The sequence below is a fragment of the Sceloporus undulatus genome, chromosome 3 (assembly GCF_019175285.1).
Source record: "Sceloporus undulatus isolate JIND9_A2432 ecotype Alabama chromosome 3, SceUnd_v1.1, whole genome shotgun sequence".
Classification (NCBI taxonomy): Eukaryota; Metazoa; Chordata; class Lepidosauria; order Squamata; family Phrynosomatidae; genus Sceloporus; species Sceloporus undulatus.
In genome coordinates this window covers 210,063,978-210,080,332 of record NC_056524.1, presented here as the reverse complement: position 1 = coordinate 210,080,332, position 16,355 = coordinate 210,063,978, and the positions used below count along the sequence as shown (strand labels likewise).

The 16,355-nt window shown below is 40.0% G+C and overlaps 2 protein-coding genes across 3 annotated transcripts in view; one reads left to right on the top strand and one right to left on the bottom strand.

Moving 5' to 3' along the window:
* Positions 1-16,355, bottom strand: part of ACTR1A (actin related protein 1A) — a 515,484-nt gene that overhangs the window by 267,134 nt on the left and 231,995 nt on the right. The window lies entirely within an intron of this gene.
* TRIM8 (tripartite motif containing 8) overlaps positions 1-16,355 on the top strand; it is a 72,455-nt gene that overhangs the window by 36,345 nt on the left and 19,755 nt on the right. The gene's annotated exons all lie outside the window — the stretch shown is intronic.

The following is a 16,355-nucleotide window of genomic DNA, read 5'->3' as shown; positions in this document are numbered from 1 at the left end:
AGGGGAATCCAAGGGCTGTTGTCCCAAACCTCATTTTTCCAAACACTGGAAACAAGAAGTTTCTTTCTGATTTACAGAGTGAAACAAGCATATCCTTCAGCATAAGAAGGTAAAGATTAAGGGTTACCAGACTACTTCTTGGACGAGGCCAGCAAAATTATATAGCAGAGGCCCCTATTATTGGGAGTAGGGCATACACTCATCCCCCTCCCTCACCCATGCAGTAGTTTCTGAATCATGTGTACTTGTTCTTTCCTTGGTTGTCTGTGTGTGGCTAAGAATTAGCAGAAGCATGGAATGAAAAATCCTGATGTCTCCTTTGCTTGACCACTAATCAACCCAAGGACTCGGAAGATAAACCCAGTTACTGGGATTTGGCTGAGCACAGAGCCCTGGCGCACCAATAAATTTTATAAATGAATAAAATGTGGGGTTGAAAGAGAATGAGTCACTATGCTGATGTTAACAGCTGCAAGATCAGGGTGCAAAGAGTGCAAACATTACATTTGCAGGTAGATCCCTATCTCTCTCTCCCTTTTAATGTAAAAAAAATACACCTACAAACTAAATAGACAAATCTTCCCCTCACCCCACGAAGCAGCACAAATGGAATCTCATTTTGGTACAGATAGGATTACATGTTTGGGGGTTGACGTACTGAGGTTCACAGCTGCAAACCCATCTTGCAGTTCTTTCTGCGTCTGTTGCTTCCAACTGTTTTTAAATGCAGAGCCTGATAAATGGTGTGGAGACATCTCATGCTGCAGCATGGTTGAAGAGAGATAAGGAAGTATGAACTTGATTAGTCCCCTAGATGGAACACTGCTAAGATACCTATATATGATGAGATATGTGTATTGAAAACTTGTCAGTAAGACACTTGAGATCTAATTCTAAAACGCTTCCTGGGTTTCAAAGTTTTATATGAACTGCTGCAGTTTACTGTAGCCTAATCAAGTAGCATGACCGTATGCTTATTGAGAAACCCTTTTAGTTTTTGCTTGGCAAGAGGCAGCTTTATAAAATAAAAATAAATAAAATATAAATAAAACTTTTATTTATATCCCGCTTTGTGTTAAAACAATCAAAGCGGCATACAACATTAAAATGATACAGCAATAGATTTAAAAGATTTCCTGAATCTGTGTGTAAGAGTATGATTCCATCTGGAGACAAAAGGCTGCTCATTCCAAGCCTAGGAACTGTAGCTATTGCTTTTGCCATTGCCTTGCCCTCCATATACATCTCTGATCAACTGGTCAGATGTATTTCTGTGCCAGTTTGTGAAGAACTAACAAGTCTCCATTTGGCAATATGATGGATTAAAATATAGATAGATCAAAGCTATCCACACTATGCAATTATACCAGTTTGATATCATTTCAGTTGCTGTGGCTCTGTTCTGTGGAATCCTGGGATTTGTAGTTTGGGGTGATGCTTCCAATTCTCTAGTTTCCTTTCCTAAACTACAGCACTAGACCTGGCAAAGAATTCTAAGTACCCCACCAAAACTACACATCCCATTTGAATGGAACCCTGGCAATTAGAGGTATCATAGTGCTATAGTTGTAGAGTGTGGATACAGCCTGGTAATGAGTTCTGAATAATGGTCACCTGTTCAATCCCACTAATTTACTTGTAAGCATGTATAGGACTGGAGAATTGGAGATCAACATTATAAATAATCTGAAAGCAAATAGTATGAGTCTGAGGAGATCTAAAATAAATTGTTCTGTAGTGATTAGATTTGCTGTTGAGGAAAGGACACAGCAGAAATTAAAAATTGTGCCCCTTCAGTCAACAGATGCAGGGTGTCTGATAGAGGAACTAGCTTATGCTAGGCTGCATCTGCACTGTAGAAATAATTCAGTTTGATACCACTTTAACTGCCATGCTCAGTGCTGTGGAATTCTGGGAATGGTAGTTTTGTGAGACATTTAGCCTTCACTTGACAGAGAGCTCTGCTGCCACAATAAACTGTAATTCTCAGAATTCCATAGCATTGAGCCTTGGCAGTTAAAGTGGTGTCAAACTGGATTGTTTCTGCAGTGTGGGTGCAGCGTTAGAAGCAAGGTGGCACCCACCTGTAGTTTCCCTGACTCTGAGAGATGCCAGAAGAGAATTTGGGGGACAAAAACATGAAGAGACAAGGAACCAGAATCTGCCCAGAGCTTGGTAGTTCTGCTCATGCAGTGTCTAGCCGAGTCTTGCACAGTATATTGAATGCTTAAAATATTTATTTTCACATATTTTTGTTTAAGAAATGTCTCTTGCACAGTGTAGTTGGATTACATTACTTTTAGCAAAGAAATCAGGTTCTTGCAGCACAATGATAAATGTGTTCTGTCTTCTTGCAGCATTAGTGTCCATAGGCAAGAAGACGGAGCCTAGATGCTGATAATCACTCTCTTCAAGCAGCCAATTTTCTATATGCAGAGAGGGTTGTGGTTTTTTGTCCATAGCTGACATGCATATTCCAGCTTTCTTTTGGAGTCATGTAATCAAATTTCCCAAGGTGTCAGCTTGTTACGTGTGTTGCAACAAAAACAGCAAATAGTATTTGGCACCTTAAAGGCTAACAAATTATGGCTCAAACTTCTGTGGACAACTTCTGATGTTATCTGATGAAGTGGACTGCACTCCAAGAAAGTTTACACCACAGTGCATTTGTTAGTCTTTAAAGTGCTGTAAGATTATTTATTTTTGGTATAATCCAGGGACATCATGACCTCTTGGTTGTGTGGATTATATATACACCTCAATTTCTAAGAAATTATATGACATGCAACTTTTTCGTTATTACAAGTTTGGGTTAAGGGTTTCTTGAAATTGCTAGTTTCCATAACAATGAGTTTAGCTTCTGTGCCAAGACCAAACAAGTTTCTCTTTTGTAGAGAAAAGCATATAAGCATATCAACACAGTGATCCAAATGGCTCAGACACAAGACTATCACAAGAAATCCCTTGACATGGCTTCACTTTGATATGGTAGTAAATGTCAGCAATACAGGAGGCTAGAATCTTGTCAACATAGGGTTCTCTGTGCATTTATACAGTTCCAAGAGATCAAGAATGTACAGTTGGCACTCCATATCCATGGATTCAAGCAGCCATGGCTTGAAAATATTTTTAAAAATAAATTCCCAAAAGCAAACCTTGATTTTGCTATTTTATAAAAGTGACATTATTTTACTATCCATTGTATTTAATGGGAGTTGAACATTAACAGATTTCCATATCCATGAGGGATTCTAAAACCAAACACCAGTGGATACCAAGGGCTCACAGTATAGCATTTTTAGCTGTTAGTGGGTCATTTTGTCAAGATTATGAAGATACTTGTGCTTTCCCTTCTGGAAGTCACATTTCTGTGATATCTTGGCAATATCTTTGAGATATATAAATTACTGTAATCCTGTCAGTCTATCAGCAGACTGCACTGACTTATAGGCACAACATTAGATCAACTTTAGATGGAACAGTTCAGGTACATGAAAAAGCACTGTAGGAAATAAAAGAGCAGGCAGTCTTTGTAGATTGTCACAAAAATATTCTTGTTATTACTATCGTTTTTGTATTTTGTGGTCACTTTAATTGAGATACTGTGCAGCTTTTACAAACAAAGCCTTAAGTTCCTTGGAGTTAGTTATGCAGGTACTTCTACCCATATGTTTCAAATAGCAGACTGTTTGTTTTGATGTACACAGTCTTGGAAGGCCAAGAACAAAAATCTGAGAAGTCCAGATTAAAATAAAAAGGCTTAACTAATGGGAATAACATACCCAGTACAGAAACAAGAAAGTATTTGTAACCCTTAACAGTAGCTACTAGATTTGTCAGAGTTAAGTGTAGTAAACTTTAAAGGAAAACCCAGTAATTTGTCTTCCATTCAGAGGAGGTGGGCATTATACATCCTTTTTCCCCCATTTCTTCTGAGTTAGCCTCATATCCAAGTCACTAACTTCTCCTTTGGCATTTTGGAGTTGTGAATTCAAGTGAAATCTTTTTTTTAAAACAATATGTTTGCACCCTAGTACAGTAGGTCCTTTGTAGCCGCTGGGGTTTCCCGGACCCTTCATTGATAGCAATTCCCAGTATATACAGTGGCATAGTGAAATGGTATTCCGTATATGAAATGGACAAATCAAGGTTTGCTTTTTGGAATTTCTATATTTTTACAAATATTTTCAAGCTGTGGATGCTTGAATCCATGGATGAGGAGGGCTGACTGCATGCACATTATGGACATTTATTCTGAAATGAGTCCCATTGGTTTTAATGGTGTTTTCTACACCGTTAAATGTTAGCCTGATTGTAGACATATTCAATTGGTGTTCACTGGTGCATACTCCCAGGTGTGTGGTGTGTGTGTAGGCTTGCTGCTTAAGTACACTTCCCTTTCTGCTTCTCCATATTTGGTCCCCTATGGCTTCTCTTCATGTACCTCCTTGATGAGCCAACCTGCTTGTTTTTGCTTTTCTCTCTTTGTCCTTCACTCTCTATCTCTCTTCCCCTCCAACCTCCCTTGGCAGTGGAGCAAGTGGGAAAACACTTAGGGGAGCAAGTGTGGGAAGATACTTATTTTCCTCATCCCAAAGTCAGAGGGAGTGGTTAGATATGCCATTTGGGAAATATGGATGGGATCTTCCCCTGTAACCTCTATTTGTGATCCAGCAAGTGGGTGAGGAGTGACCGGTTGATCTCTTGTTGTTATTCCCATTTGATCTCTCTCCCTCTCTCTCCTTCTGAGCTGCTTTTCAGCAGAGCAGATTCTGTTCCTGACTTAGCAGAGGGCAATGTCTGCTCTTTTAGCCACTTATATGCTCACTTGGCCACCCGCCTAATGTTACTGTGATTGACGAAGCCATCCTGTTGACCTCATTCTCCTCCCTCCCCCCAAACAGATCCAAGACACATGATGGCGCCCTCTGTTGCCATGGTGACTGGGCAAGAGCTGGTCCTATTCCCACATTGCCTTAGGATGGATGGATGGATGGATTGCTGCTTGATGCAGGCCTTTGCATTAAGAGGTTTACCGCTGGCAATATTCCACTCTTTTGCCTCATAAGAGAATGTAATCTCATTAGGATCTGAGATACAAGGTCCTCAGTGGTCAGCATCCTTTTCTTCCTCAGCCACTCTCTCTTTTGACTGGGGAGGAAGGAATAGGCATTGTGCAGAACTGCCTTTAGAAATCTCATCTGTGGACAGGAAGTGCAATGAGCAAGAAAATGCATGTTCAAAGATACGGCACGTCTATTCCAGGGGCGTCTGTTTTTCCTGTTCTCATCCACATTCTCTGCTAAAGTTGCTGTGTTTGGCATTGTGCTCTTTGTGTAACAGCTGGCCTGCAAAGTCATGAGATGAGGTTGGAATATGTATGCATATTCAAGTATTATGGAATATCCAAGTATTATAATTACTTGTTTTAACTATGCTGTTATGTTTTAATGTTGGTACTATTTAATTATTATTTTTTAACTTTTGTCATCAATGTTTTAATTCTGTCTTTTTAAATTATTGTAACCTGCCTTGAATCCCATTGTGGGAGAAAGGCAGGATATAAATCCTTGAAATAAATAAATAATATCCAATTATTGTGGAATATGTGTGCATATCCAAGTATATTCAGTGTGCAGGTTTGAGGTTTGCATTTTTAAATGCTTTCTCATTAAAAGTGGAGGAGGAAGACAATGATGACACCAACAAGCCACCCTCTCTTTCTTATACATTCATATTCTATGTTCAGGGAAGGCTGTTATGTGTGGTGAAGCATTCAGAATATAACCCCCCCTCCCCACTTGCAATCTAAAGTAGTATAGTGTTCCACATTATTTTGCTTTAGATGTAGACTGCATATAGATTCAGGATGTGTGTGTTACAAGTTCTGGATTAGCACAACAGAAGTTGGAATTTCATCACATGAATTGTGGTATGTTGGTTTACTGTACAGACTTGGAATGATAGGAATCCAGGAATTTATTCACAGATGATTCTGGGACAAGAAGCTGGACAGTGCATTCTTGGGGGTGTTAACTAGCAGATCCTGTGTCCACGCTATTCCCATAACACATTTGTATGGGAACCCTGCATCTCACCGCTTTCCCCTCCTATCTCAACCCCACCCTTGCAATCCTGTGTAATCTGGGCCACATCACATCACAGGCAGAAAGCAAGTGTCGGCAGACCAAACAGCTCCACACAAGTCAAGCAAATGAGATAAGTCATAGCAGATTATTTACTCTGTGTGACTAATAAATGTGATGTGGGGACCAATGGTACAGGCACTGGCATCTTAGTTATTCAGGCCTAACAATTGGGATTAAAAGCCTTCACCAGCCTTGGTCCACTTTACTTTGCCATGTTCCAAAGCAGGGGTAGGCAACTTATGGCCCTTGTTGGTTTCCAAATCCCATTGGGTCCCAGTTAGCATTCCAATAACCAGGGATGCTGGGAGTTGCAGTAATATCTCAAGAGCTATTGCTTCACCCCTTCAAAAGAAAGTGAGGAAATAAACAAGAATGGGGGTATAGTGGTGGAACTCCTCTTCTCCCCCACAGACTTTTTGTTCTTTTTGGCAATGGCATAGCCTTCCGTCAGTCTAGAAGTTAGATGTGTTGGACCATAGTTCCCATCAGTTCTGCCAGCATAGCCATTAGGGGGCACTAGGCTCGAAGGAACGTGCATTAAACATTGGCCTGCCCTATCTGGATCTTTTATTTGCATCTTTGGGAGCTTAACACTTGCTGCAGCACTCACTATTAGTATTCAAGGTGTTACTTTTTAAATAATCCTACTCACGCAAAAAAAAAAAAGAAGAAGAAGAAGAAGAAGTGTCAATTACAAATAGAAAAATCAACCTGCTGGAAAAGAAATGTAGATCTCCTCCATGGCAACGTACAAAAATATCAAATCTTCTAAGGTCTCAGTGGGTTGATACCACCTTCCTCTGCATTATTTCAAACTGAGATAAGACGGTAATTGGGCTGCTGCAACTGCAGATACACTAATTCTTTTCATATGTCCTTGAGAAAGGATCTGAATGAGGTCACTTAAGAAGTCGGTAGGAGAGGTTGGATGGCACATAGGTATTGAAAGTCACTATACTAGCTCCTGATACCCACACTGTTTTTTTCCCCTGTCCTCTGCTGTCCTGCTGTTAATAGATTATCCAGCCTAGTAGAATCACATCTGCAGTGCTGCAGTCTAATGGGAACAATTGTACAATTTATATTGAGCATTCAGTTTGTGAAGCACTCTGAGAATCTGTGCTGGACCACATAGTTGATTGGATGATCAGAGGTTGATCATTGTTTACCAAATGTGGAATTCTATTCCTTTTAGAGGAATGTACTGCTACCATCATATGTTTAAAAAATAAATACATTAATATATTTGCTTAGAGATAATGTGAGAGAAACCTTGGCTAGACGATACCGTTCTTGGTCCTGTACTGATGAACATCTTGCAGAAAGCTGCAATGCAGTAGGACACAACTGTCAAATGAACACAGAGACACCCAATTCCCAGAAGTCTTTGGAATAAATGGGGCTTCCTAACACATGCTCCATAATGACATTCTGATTGCTAATAATAATAGTTGGTTGAGTTATAATCTTTGCCAAGGAAAAGAAAAAGGGATTCATTATGTCAGGTCTGTCTCTCTCTCAGAATTATGGATTAGATTTCCATCAGGGTTGTGACTGGACGTACGTAGGGGAGGTTTGATTCTCTCAGAAAATCCACTGAGAGTTCTGAATATCATGCTATTTTACTATCAAATATTTCTTTCCTTTCCCAATCATTGTGCACTGTGTAAAAGTAAAAAAATAGATGGGAACCCAGGCTGCAAGCTTCATTAATACATTTACATTTATTTACATTTGTCAGTAAATATACTCTTTCTCCTCCCTCCCATTTTCTTTTTTGGCCAAAACAGTACTTTGAACAAAGTATTGTCAGTAAAGCAAAGTGGAGAACTAGGGAAGAAGATGGGACTACAGCTACAGGATTGGATCGGAGTGACAGGAGAGCTTCTATGGGAGCATGGCCATATCTAATGGTGTGAATGATTCATGTGCATTCTGGCTGAATGCCAGCTCTCAGGGAGTTACACCAGAGGCTGTCTTTCACTTAGTGTTTGGAAAAATAGGATGGGAACATAAACTACTTTTACTCAATAGCTATTAAAATTTCTTGTGTGACGGTAGTCATAGCAGCTTCTACTTTAGGTCAATCTGAGATTTCCTCCATAGGAATCCATTCTGTCCAAATTATGATTGTGGAGTTTTCCTCCAAGATTGGCTGGTCAGAAATTTTGAAGAGGGATCTACCATTGACTGGGTGGCACACTGTATACAGTGCAAAGATCTGGGAATGCTTTCCTGACTTTGGATTTTTGAAGCATGAAATTTAATTATCCTGATCTTACCATGCATGACTTGAAAGTTACAGTCCATAAAATTATCTAGCCAGCACACTTGATTCTGTTACTTCTCAGTGGTGTTGTCTCTTTTAGGTTGGCTTTGTGCCACAAGACTAGAAAAATTAAATTACCTGTTTTGTCCTAGTGATGACCAACTCTTGCTATTTGGCCAAAATTTTGTTTAGGAGCTTGCCAGTGTTTCATGAGCTCTTCAGCAGAGAAGGCCTTGGTGAAGCTCCTACAGATATGAATAATCTGCAGTTCAGTGTAGGAGTGAACTTCTCTTTGACGCTCTGGATTCTACCCATAGTATATAAATTACAGTATAATACAAACAGTTCTTGCATAGTTTGCATGTCATATTCATGAGCATAGGAGGCGTGAAACTATAATACCCCATTGTATTCTTGGGCAGAAGTTAGTACATTCAAATCTGGAGATTATGAGTTGTTCTTTAAAATATATTTTGCTATAAACACTTGGATGTCCTAGAAGCATAAAAAATACAAACTTTGGACTATTAAATTTGTTCTCAGATTACTTACACTTTTGAATCCCATCTCTGTAATTAAAAAGACAGAAAAAAGAGCCAAAGTTTAGTGGTTACAATGTTGGACTGGGAGGCCCAGTTTCAAATGTAGCCATAGCTTGGCCATAAAATTCACTGCAGGAACGTAGCCGGGGGGGGGGGGTTCTTGGGTTCTGGACCCCCCTTCCATTAGAAAAATGAATGGTATGTGCTGTTGCGCCGCCACACCCAAGCCCCATTATAATGGTGGCACTTAGTCTGGGCCCCCCCTTCCTAAAATCCTAGCTACGTCCCTGTTCACTGGGTAACCTTGGGCCAGTCACCGCTACATCTCAGCCTAAACCACATCACAGAGATCTTGTTGGATAGAATGGAATGGGGTGAAGTTTTTTGTGCCTAAGAGGAAGGGTGGGATAAAAATGTAACAGACTGAATTTTTAAGAGAAGGAAGGGACTGAATTTCTAGCTCACCAAATCCATTTTTACCACACTGCTTATTTATACCAGCAAGTGGTTCTTTGTGGAACATAGTTTGGCTTTCTTTTCAGTAAATGTTCTTGCAACTTTGTGCCCGGGAAGATTGTCCCTAACACTGCTCTTTAATGTGTGAGTGCATTTGTTAGCCTTGGCAACCTCAGCAACACAGAATGTTGTTCCTTTTTGCCAAACAGGTCAGATGGTAAACTTTGTTTAGAGGAGTCTTGCTTCTGTTACTGGATTGCATGCTAGCTTTCCATGTGGAAAGTAGGTGGGACCCTCACTAGTTGTTGTAATGGGAACAAGACAGTTGGTTTATACTGCTGGTGCACATTTCAGAAAAAGAGGCAACATAACGTAGTGGTTTGAGTGTTGGACAATGACTCTGGGGACCAGGGTTCGATTCCCAGCTTGGCCATGAAACCCACTGGGTGGCCATGGGCAGGTCACATAAAGAAATCTTGCCAAGAAAAGCCATAATATGATAAACTCTAAGTTGGAAATGACTTGCAGGCACAGGACACACACAGACACACTCCAAACCAAATCTGTGGATGAAAGCAAACCTTTAAAAGTAGTAACTTATACTGCAAAATAACCATGAGAACCCTACATTAGAGGTGATTCTTTCAAAAAGAAAAGTAGATACAGGTTTCTATTGACTTTCATTTGATAATACAGTGGTCTTTCCACATTCACTGGGATTAGGGGTGAAGGACCCATATGAATGCTGAAAAACCGCAAATAAATAAATACTATTCTTTTTACCTGAGAGAACACCTTTCTAGGATTCTCTAGGTCCTCCACTGCAATTCTGTGTTTAGCATCTGCCAGAAGTTGATCATAGAATCATGCTGGAGGACCTACAGATGCCTAGAGAAGTGTTTTTTCTAGGAACGTCTCGGTTCTCCCAGCAGAACTCTGTGGCCAACTTCCAGCAGAGTTGCACTGGAGGACCTAGAGATTCCTAGAGAAAACACATTAATCAAAACCACAAATAACCAAATCTTCAAAAGTCAAAACTGCAAATGTGGAGGGTCAGTTGTAATAAGAAAACATTATTAACATTTTTTGAAACTGCAGGTTATTCATATCACCAGGAAGCCCTGGTGGTGTAGTGGTTAAATGCCAGTACTGCAGCTACAAGATTGTGAGTTCGATCCCAGGCAGGGCTCTGTGGTCCACTCAGCCTTTCCTAGGTTACTAAAATGAGTACCCAGTTTGTTGGGGGCAATTTGGTTACATATTGTAAACTGCTTAGGGGGTGTTTAACTGGACTGATAAGCAGTAAAGAAATGTACTTGCTATTGCTATTAATATTTTTTTCCTAAGATGAAAACTGTATCAAATTCTCGGCTCTGAAAGAATTCTTTATTAATTATTTATTGTGTGTATGGATATGTGTGTGTGTGTGTGTGTGTGTGTGTGTGGTTAGAATCAAATTTCATGGCGGATAATGCAGTCATGTTGTATGCTGTAGAATGTATTTCTCTAAATCACTATTGTCCCTCAAGTCCATGTCAGTTTTTAGATCTCCAATTGCTCAAGCTGCTCTGAGGAAGTAGAATGCTACTTCCCTTCATTCAGAGGGCTATTGTGTTCAGACACTGGAATTGCGTCTGTGTTCATCCTGTTCACTATTGTATCACCGGTTGCTAGGGGAACCAGCTATGGTAACTTAAGAAGAGAGATTTCACTCAGTGCAGCAAAGGGACTGATGCTGAAGGGCGCATAATGTCATCCTTCTGTTGCATTTAGCATGCTTCTCTTGTGTAGAGCCTGGAGGTACAACACACACTATGTACTCTGTATGAGGCCCCCAGAATCCTTTTGTACCAGCGCAACCCAGAGGGCTCTTGTTACTATGACTAGAATCCCAGCTTTGTTTGTTTTGTCTAACAAAGTTCCTAGTTCTCAGTTTGGAGAGATAAATTTTGTTGCCAATGACTAAAGGTGACCTTACATTGTCTTAAGAGTATGAGATAGAAGGCTGTGGCTGAAGTCTTAGGTTTAGCCTTGGGCCAGCTGCTATTTCTTAACTGAAACACTTACTGTTTATGTTGGTCCTTTTCCCTGAATCTTCCCAGTTAGCTTAGCAAATAGTAAACAAATAAAAAGAGACTTCCATTCTCATTATTTCAAATGACTCACATTTGGGAGTTTAACAATTCCAAATTTAGGCTAGCAGAGTATATGGGTAACATGTCCACCAGCCATGGCTTGCCATATACTCCATTAACTAGAATGATGTGTAAATTAAGTTACATTTGGCAATAAGCAAATTATTCAAGACACCACTGGCTATTTTTTTTCAGTGGGTTTTTCAGTGCTCTATCACTTGGCTGCCATAACAGAACATGGAAAATTACTACACTTCAGTGGTGTGTTGTTGTTCTTGTTGTCATCGACTGTGTGGCTGTGTAAATTTAGCCCTCAGTATCCACTGGGGTTTGGTTCCAGGATTCCCTGTGGATACCAAAATCCATGGAAGCTCAGTTCCTGTTATATACAGTGGTGTAATAAAATGGTGTCCTTTATATAAAATGGCAAAACAAGGTTTGCTCAAGCCATGGATGGTTGAATCTGTGGATATAGAATCCATGGTATTAAGAATCTCTTGCTTTGATTTTTTTTAATGTTTGTAAGAGCAAGGGGTTCAAAGGGTAGGAATGCAGATTACATTGGTTAAACATTCATATATGAAAGGGCACTGTACATGCTCAGGAGGGTACTATCATGTAGGCTGTAGCATGTGAGGGCAGCCATAGAGAATTGATTTTCAATACTGTATTGTCTTTGACTTGCTTGCCTGGACACATTGGCTTTCCTTTTTAGCTTTTAAGAGGCTACTGTTTCCATGTTGCAATGAATCATAGTTGATTAAAAATACAAAATTTCTGTATTAAAACGAAAAAGTCCATCATCCCCCCCCCCCCGATGTATATACCTCTCAGGTTGGTTGGTTGTTTTTTAAAAACAGCTTCCACAATGGGAGATAAATGACCTAAATGTATGTGGAGATTAAAAGCTGAACAGGTTTTGTTATGTTTCTTCTAAAGCCTAGTCACGATCTCTGAAGAGAAGACTTTATTGAGGGTGTTCTCAGTATCCAAAATTCAAGATTCTGAGATTACAAACAGAAGATTAACTATCTCCTTTTGTGCTTAGTTGACTCTGCAAGACATTTAAATATTCTCTGCAAATTTTGGAAAAGACGAGCTATTGAAGAATAGGTTTCAGTGAACAATTTGGCCTTTTTCTTAGGAAACTCCAGAAGTTCCTTTCTTAATTATCCAATTCACAGAGTATTGACAGAATGAACTAGATAAATAGTCGTGGAGCATTTGATGCTAGAATATCATCATATAAATACCAAAATTTCATACCCATATACATACCAGACAACAATGGTCAGATCTGTATTGTTGCCCTGGGCCCTGGAATTACCCTCCTTATGCAGTTCAGAGTTGCTTCTCTCACATTCTTTTCCAGAAAGGTTGTAACATGTGTTATCATGACATAATGTGGTGAGTGTGTGAGTGAATGATCCCCCCCCCCCGAAGCCATGGTTTAATATGGCATGCGAAATATACATTCAGAGCAATTGTAAACTAGTCAAACAGAAGATGTGTTCTTGGAGTCTCACTGCAAAATAAATGTACATTAATTGACATGTCCCCCCGAATGCTGTGCTTCAGTTGCAGCAAGACTGTATTTTCCCAGGTGGTCAAAACACAGTATTTTTGAACCTGGCAGAATGTGTGATTCTTTCCCCTCTCCCTAAATAGCACATCCATTGTCATTGTTGCTATGCTTGCCGTGCGCAAAAGTCATTGCTACCTATTAAATATTCCCAATGACATTATTATTAATCCTCAGCACAAATTCTCACTTTTCCTTTTCCTTCTCTACCCTTTTCTGTGAACTTCTCTTTTTTATATTTTTTTAACTTTAAAACAAAAATAAATATAGAAGACTGTGTGCTTCCAGGCTGCGTTAAAAAGTCTGCTCTAAAATACTCTTCCAAGAACGTTTATTAAAATAGAAAGAGTAACAAGGCTATGCACTCCCCTCCTATTCTATATTGGTGAGGTTTTAGGGGGGAAATGGAAACACTGACTTTTTGCACATTTGTTGTGTAAGGGAGGGGACCACTTCTGTCATCTCCCCACCATTTTGCAAAATACCATGTTTTAATCTACACCATTCTGAAGGGGTTCCCAACTCCATAGGAACAGATTTTCAGGTGCTCGGGGGGGGGGGGGGCGCTACGGAGAGAAAGGAGAGATAGAAACTACTCTTTTATTCCTGGATGGAAAATTAGGGTCCGTTTCATTTCCCAAAGGCTATAGAAGGGAGTGGGTGAATAGCCACACAACATTTGTTTTAGAGCAAAGTTTACTCCTCCGTCACACATAGACGAAATGTCATCATCCAAACTGTAGGAGTCCTTTTGTTCCCTGGAAAACAAAGCGCCTTCGTTTGATCAGTGGCAACTGTACTCAGTCTGATGCCCTTCACTGGTATCAGGCTATGATTGCGCTCATCTTCATTGAGGATTACGCTGGCTGGGGGTGATAGGTGTAGTAATTCAGTAAAGTTGGTGAGCATCCAGTTGGGGAAGGCTGTATTATGACTCCAGTGTTAAAGGAGGAAATAGCTGAACAGTAATGGTTGGTATCTTGCCTGGAATAGACTCCCAAATGCTGCCCGTTGGTCCCTCCCACATTTGCCTTTCTATTTTAAAGCTTCTCTGGTTTTCTATTTTAAAGCTCTTCTCCCGAAATGCCACTATTTCTTCTCCAGCACATCTGTCTCTCAGAACCGGGAGAGAACGGTTTGCCAAACGCGGGATGCCCCTCATAATGAGGAACAGTTGAAGGGGTGAGATGAAAGTCTCGCCTCTTGATCTGTGTTGACAGGAAAGCGAATAAAGCTAGCTCAGGGGTTTTGAGCATTTGTGTTTTATTCAGCTTGCATTTCCAAATGGATGCAGAAAGTAAAAGGTATGAGGCTCTTGGGCCTTTCCACTCTCTGTGCCCCAACCCAGCTGTTTGGGCATACTAGTTTTCACTGATTCCTAGTTCAGCTTTTGCAGAGCTTATCTTAAATTAACAAGCAGAGTAGCTGAGCTCTTGGAATCAGTTTGCAGTTGCACTAAGCAACTTTGCTCAGGCGGCATGCATCTCCTGTTTCTAAATTGGCAATAATATTGTCCCAGGAATCCCTAAGTGAAGAAATAGCAGCAGTACTTCAGCTAAAAATCATTTGAGGCAGGTGAGGGAGGGGAGGAGCAAACAAACTAAAAAGCATTGAAGGACACAGATGTAGACATCTCTCATCTTTCAAGAGGCCCAACCTGCAAAGGTGGTGATCTTTTTTTAAGATGCCAGAAGCAGTGTTGCCAATTTCTGGGGAATTCCCTGGAATCCGGGGAATTTAATTAATTTCTTTCCAGGGATTTTGACTGATAATAATAATAAATATTGGAGAATTCCAGGGTTTTGGATTTTGGTAAAACATTGAGGCTTGCTGGCAACACTGGCCAGAAGCCACCTAACTTTCTGTATCGCTTACTTTAGCCTTCCAGCCATTTCCTTTTCTGGACTTGGGCAGGTGTTAATGTGTTAATGACGCTGCAAGGTGCTTGAGACCTCGAAGAAAAACAATGAAAGCAAGGGGGTAGCTCAACATTATTTCTTTTTGGTTATAGGGAAGGTGGGACTCTTTTTCTGCTGGGCTACTAATCTCTTTTTCTCCCTCTACTTAGATCTAGAAATTACAGTACTTGATTATGAACCTTAAGTAGGATTTTGTAATAGTAATAATCCCTTCAGAATTGGTCTTTGGTGCCATTTCTTTTCTGCTCACCACCAATTCTCCTACCTTTTCTAACTGGTTGGCATTCAGTCCTTTCCCCCTCCTTTAATTCAAGTCCTGAAACTAGCCATTTCCCCCCCCCCCCCTTAAGATAAAATGTGTGTGGAGTGTGTATATGTTTCTGTTTGCTATGAGCATTGTGCCCTCAACATAGTAACTAGAGGTATCGAACACTGATTCTATACCAACAGCCCTTGGCAAGGCATCTCCTTCTCAAGACTTATTATTATTATTATCCTTTATTTATAAAGCGCTGTAAATTTACACAGCAGTGTACATACAATCAATTAAAATAGATAAAATTAACCTGCTTATGGCATACATTCTACAAAAGTAATTAAACATATTGTTTAATTATCATGTATTGTTGATGAGATGAACCAATCTAAGTTAACACATTGCAGTTGGTTAAGATAAGGTGATTTAAGATGGTTTCATCTCTCAATTTTTACAGGAATTTAGGATTGCACAGAATATAGTGTTCTTATTTGATGGCAGTGGGGCTGCAGAGTGCAACTTGGCTTCTACAGAGAGAGGAAATGGGAATAATTGGGTTGACTTAAAATGCTTCCTCCCACCCCACCCTTTACTGCCATGTCTATGTTTGCTCAGAGAGAGGACAATATGCCTTAATATTGTTTTTAATCCAAAAATTTAATTAAAAAAATATAGTGTTGTACTTAACCAAAGTAGCTTGGATATATAGCATAGTTATCTCTTGTCTTTCTTGAGAAAATTTTGGCTGTCCAGATGTTCTTGGAAAACAGTTCAGTTTTAAGAATGACTCATTAATTTAAAGGCAAGTAGTTACAACAAGTGTCCCATGTTTCCCCAGAGCTGTAGCAGATTATTATTCCCATCATCCCCAACCAGTAGGCATGCTGATTAGGAACGATAAGAGTAGTGAATAGAGTATTTGTGACATGCCATGATGGTTGGAGAAGATGGGAATTGTAATCTTGCATAGTTTATCCTGAAAAGTACCTGGGTGTAAAAGTAACTCACAAGAATTGTTCATGATGGCCGAAGTGGTGGTCCCCTCCA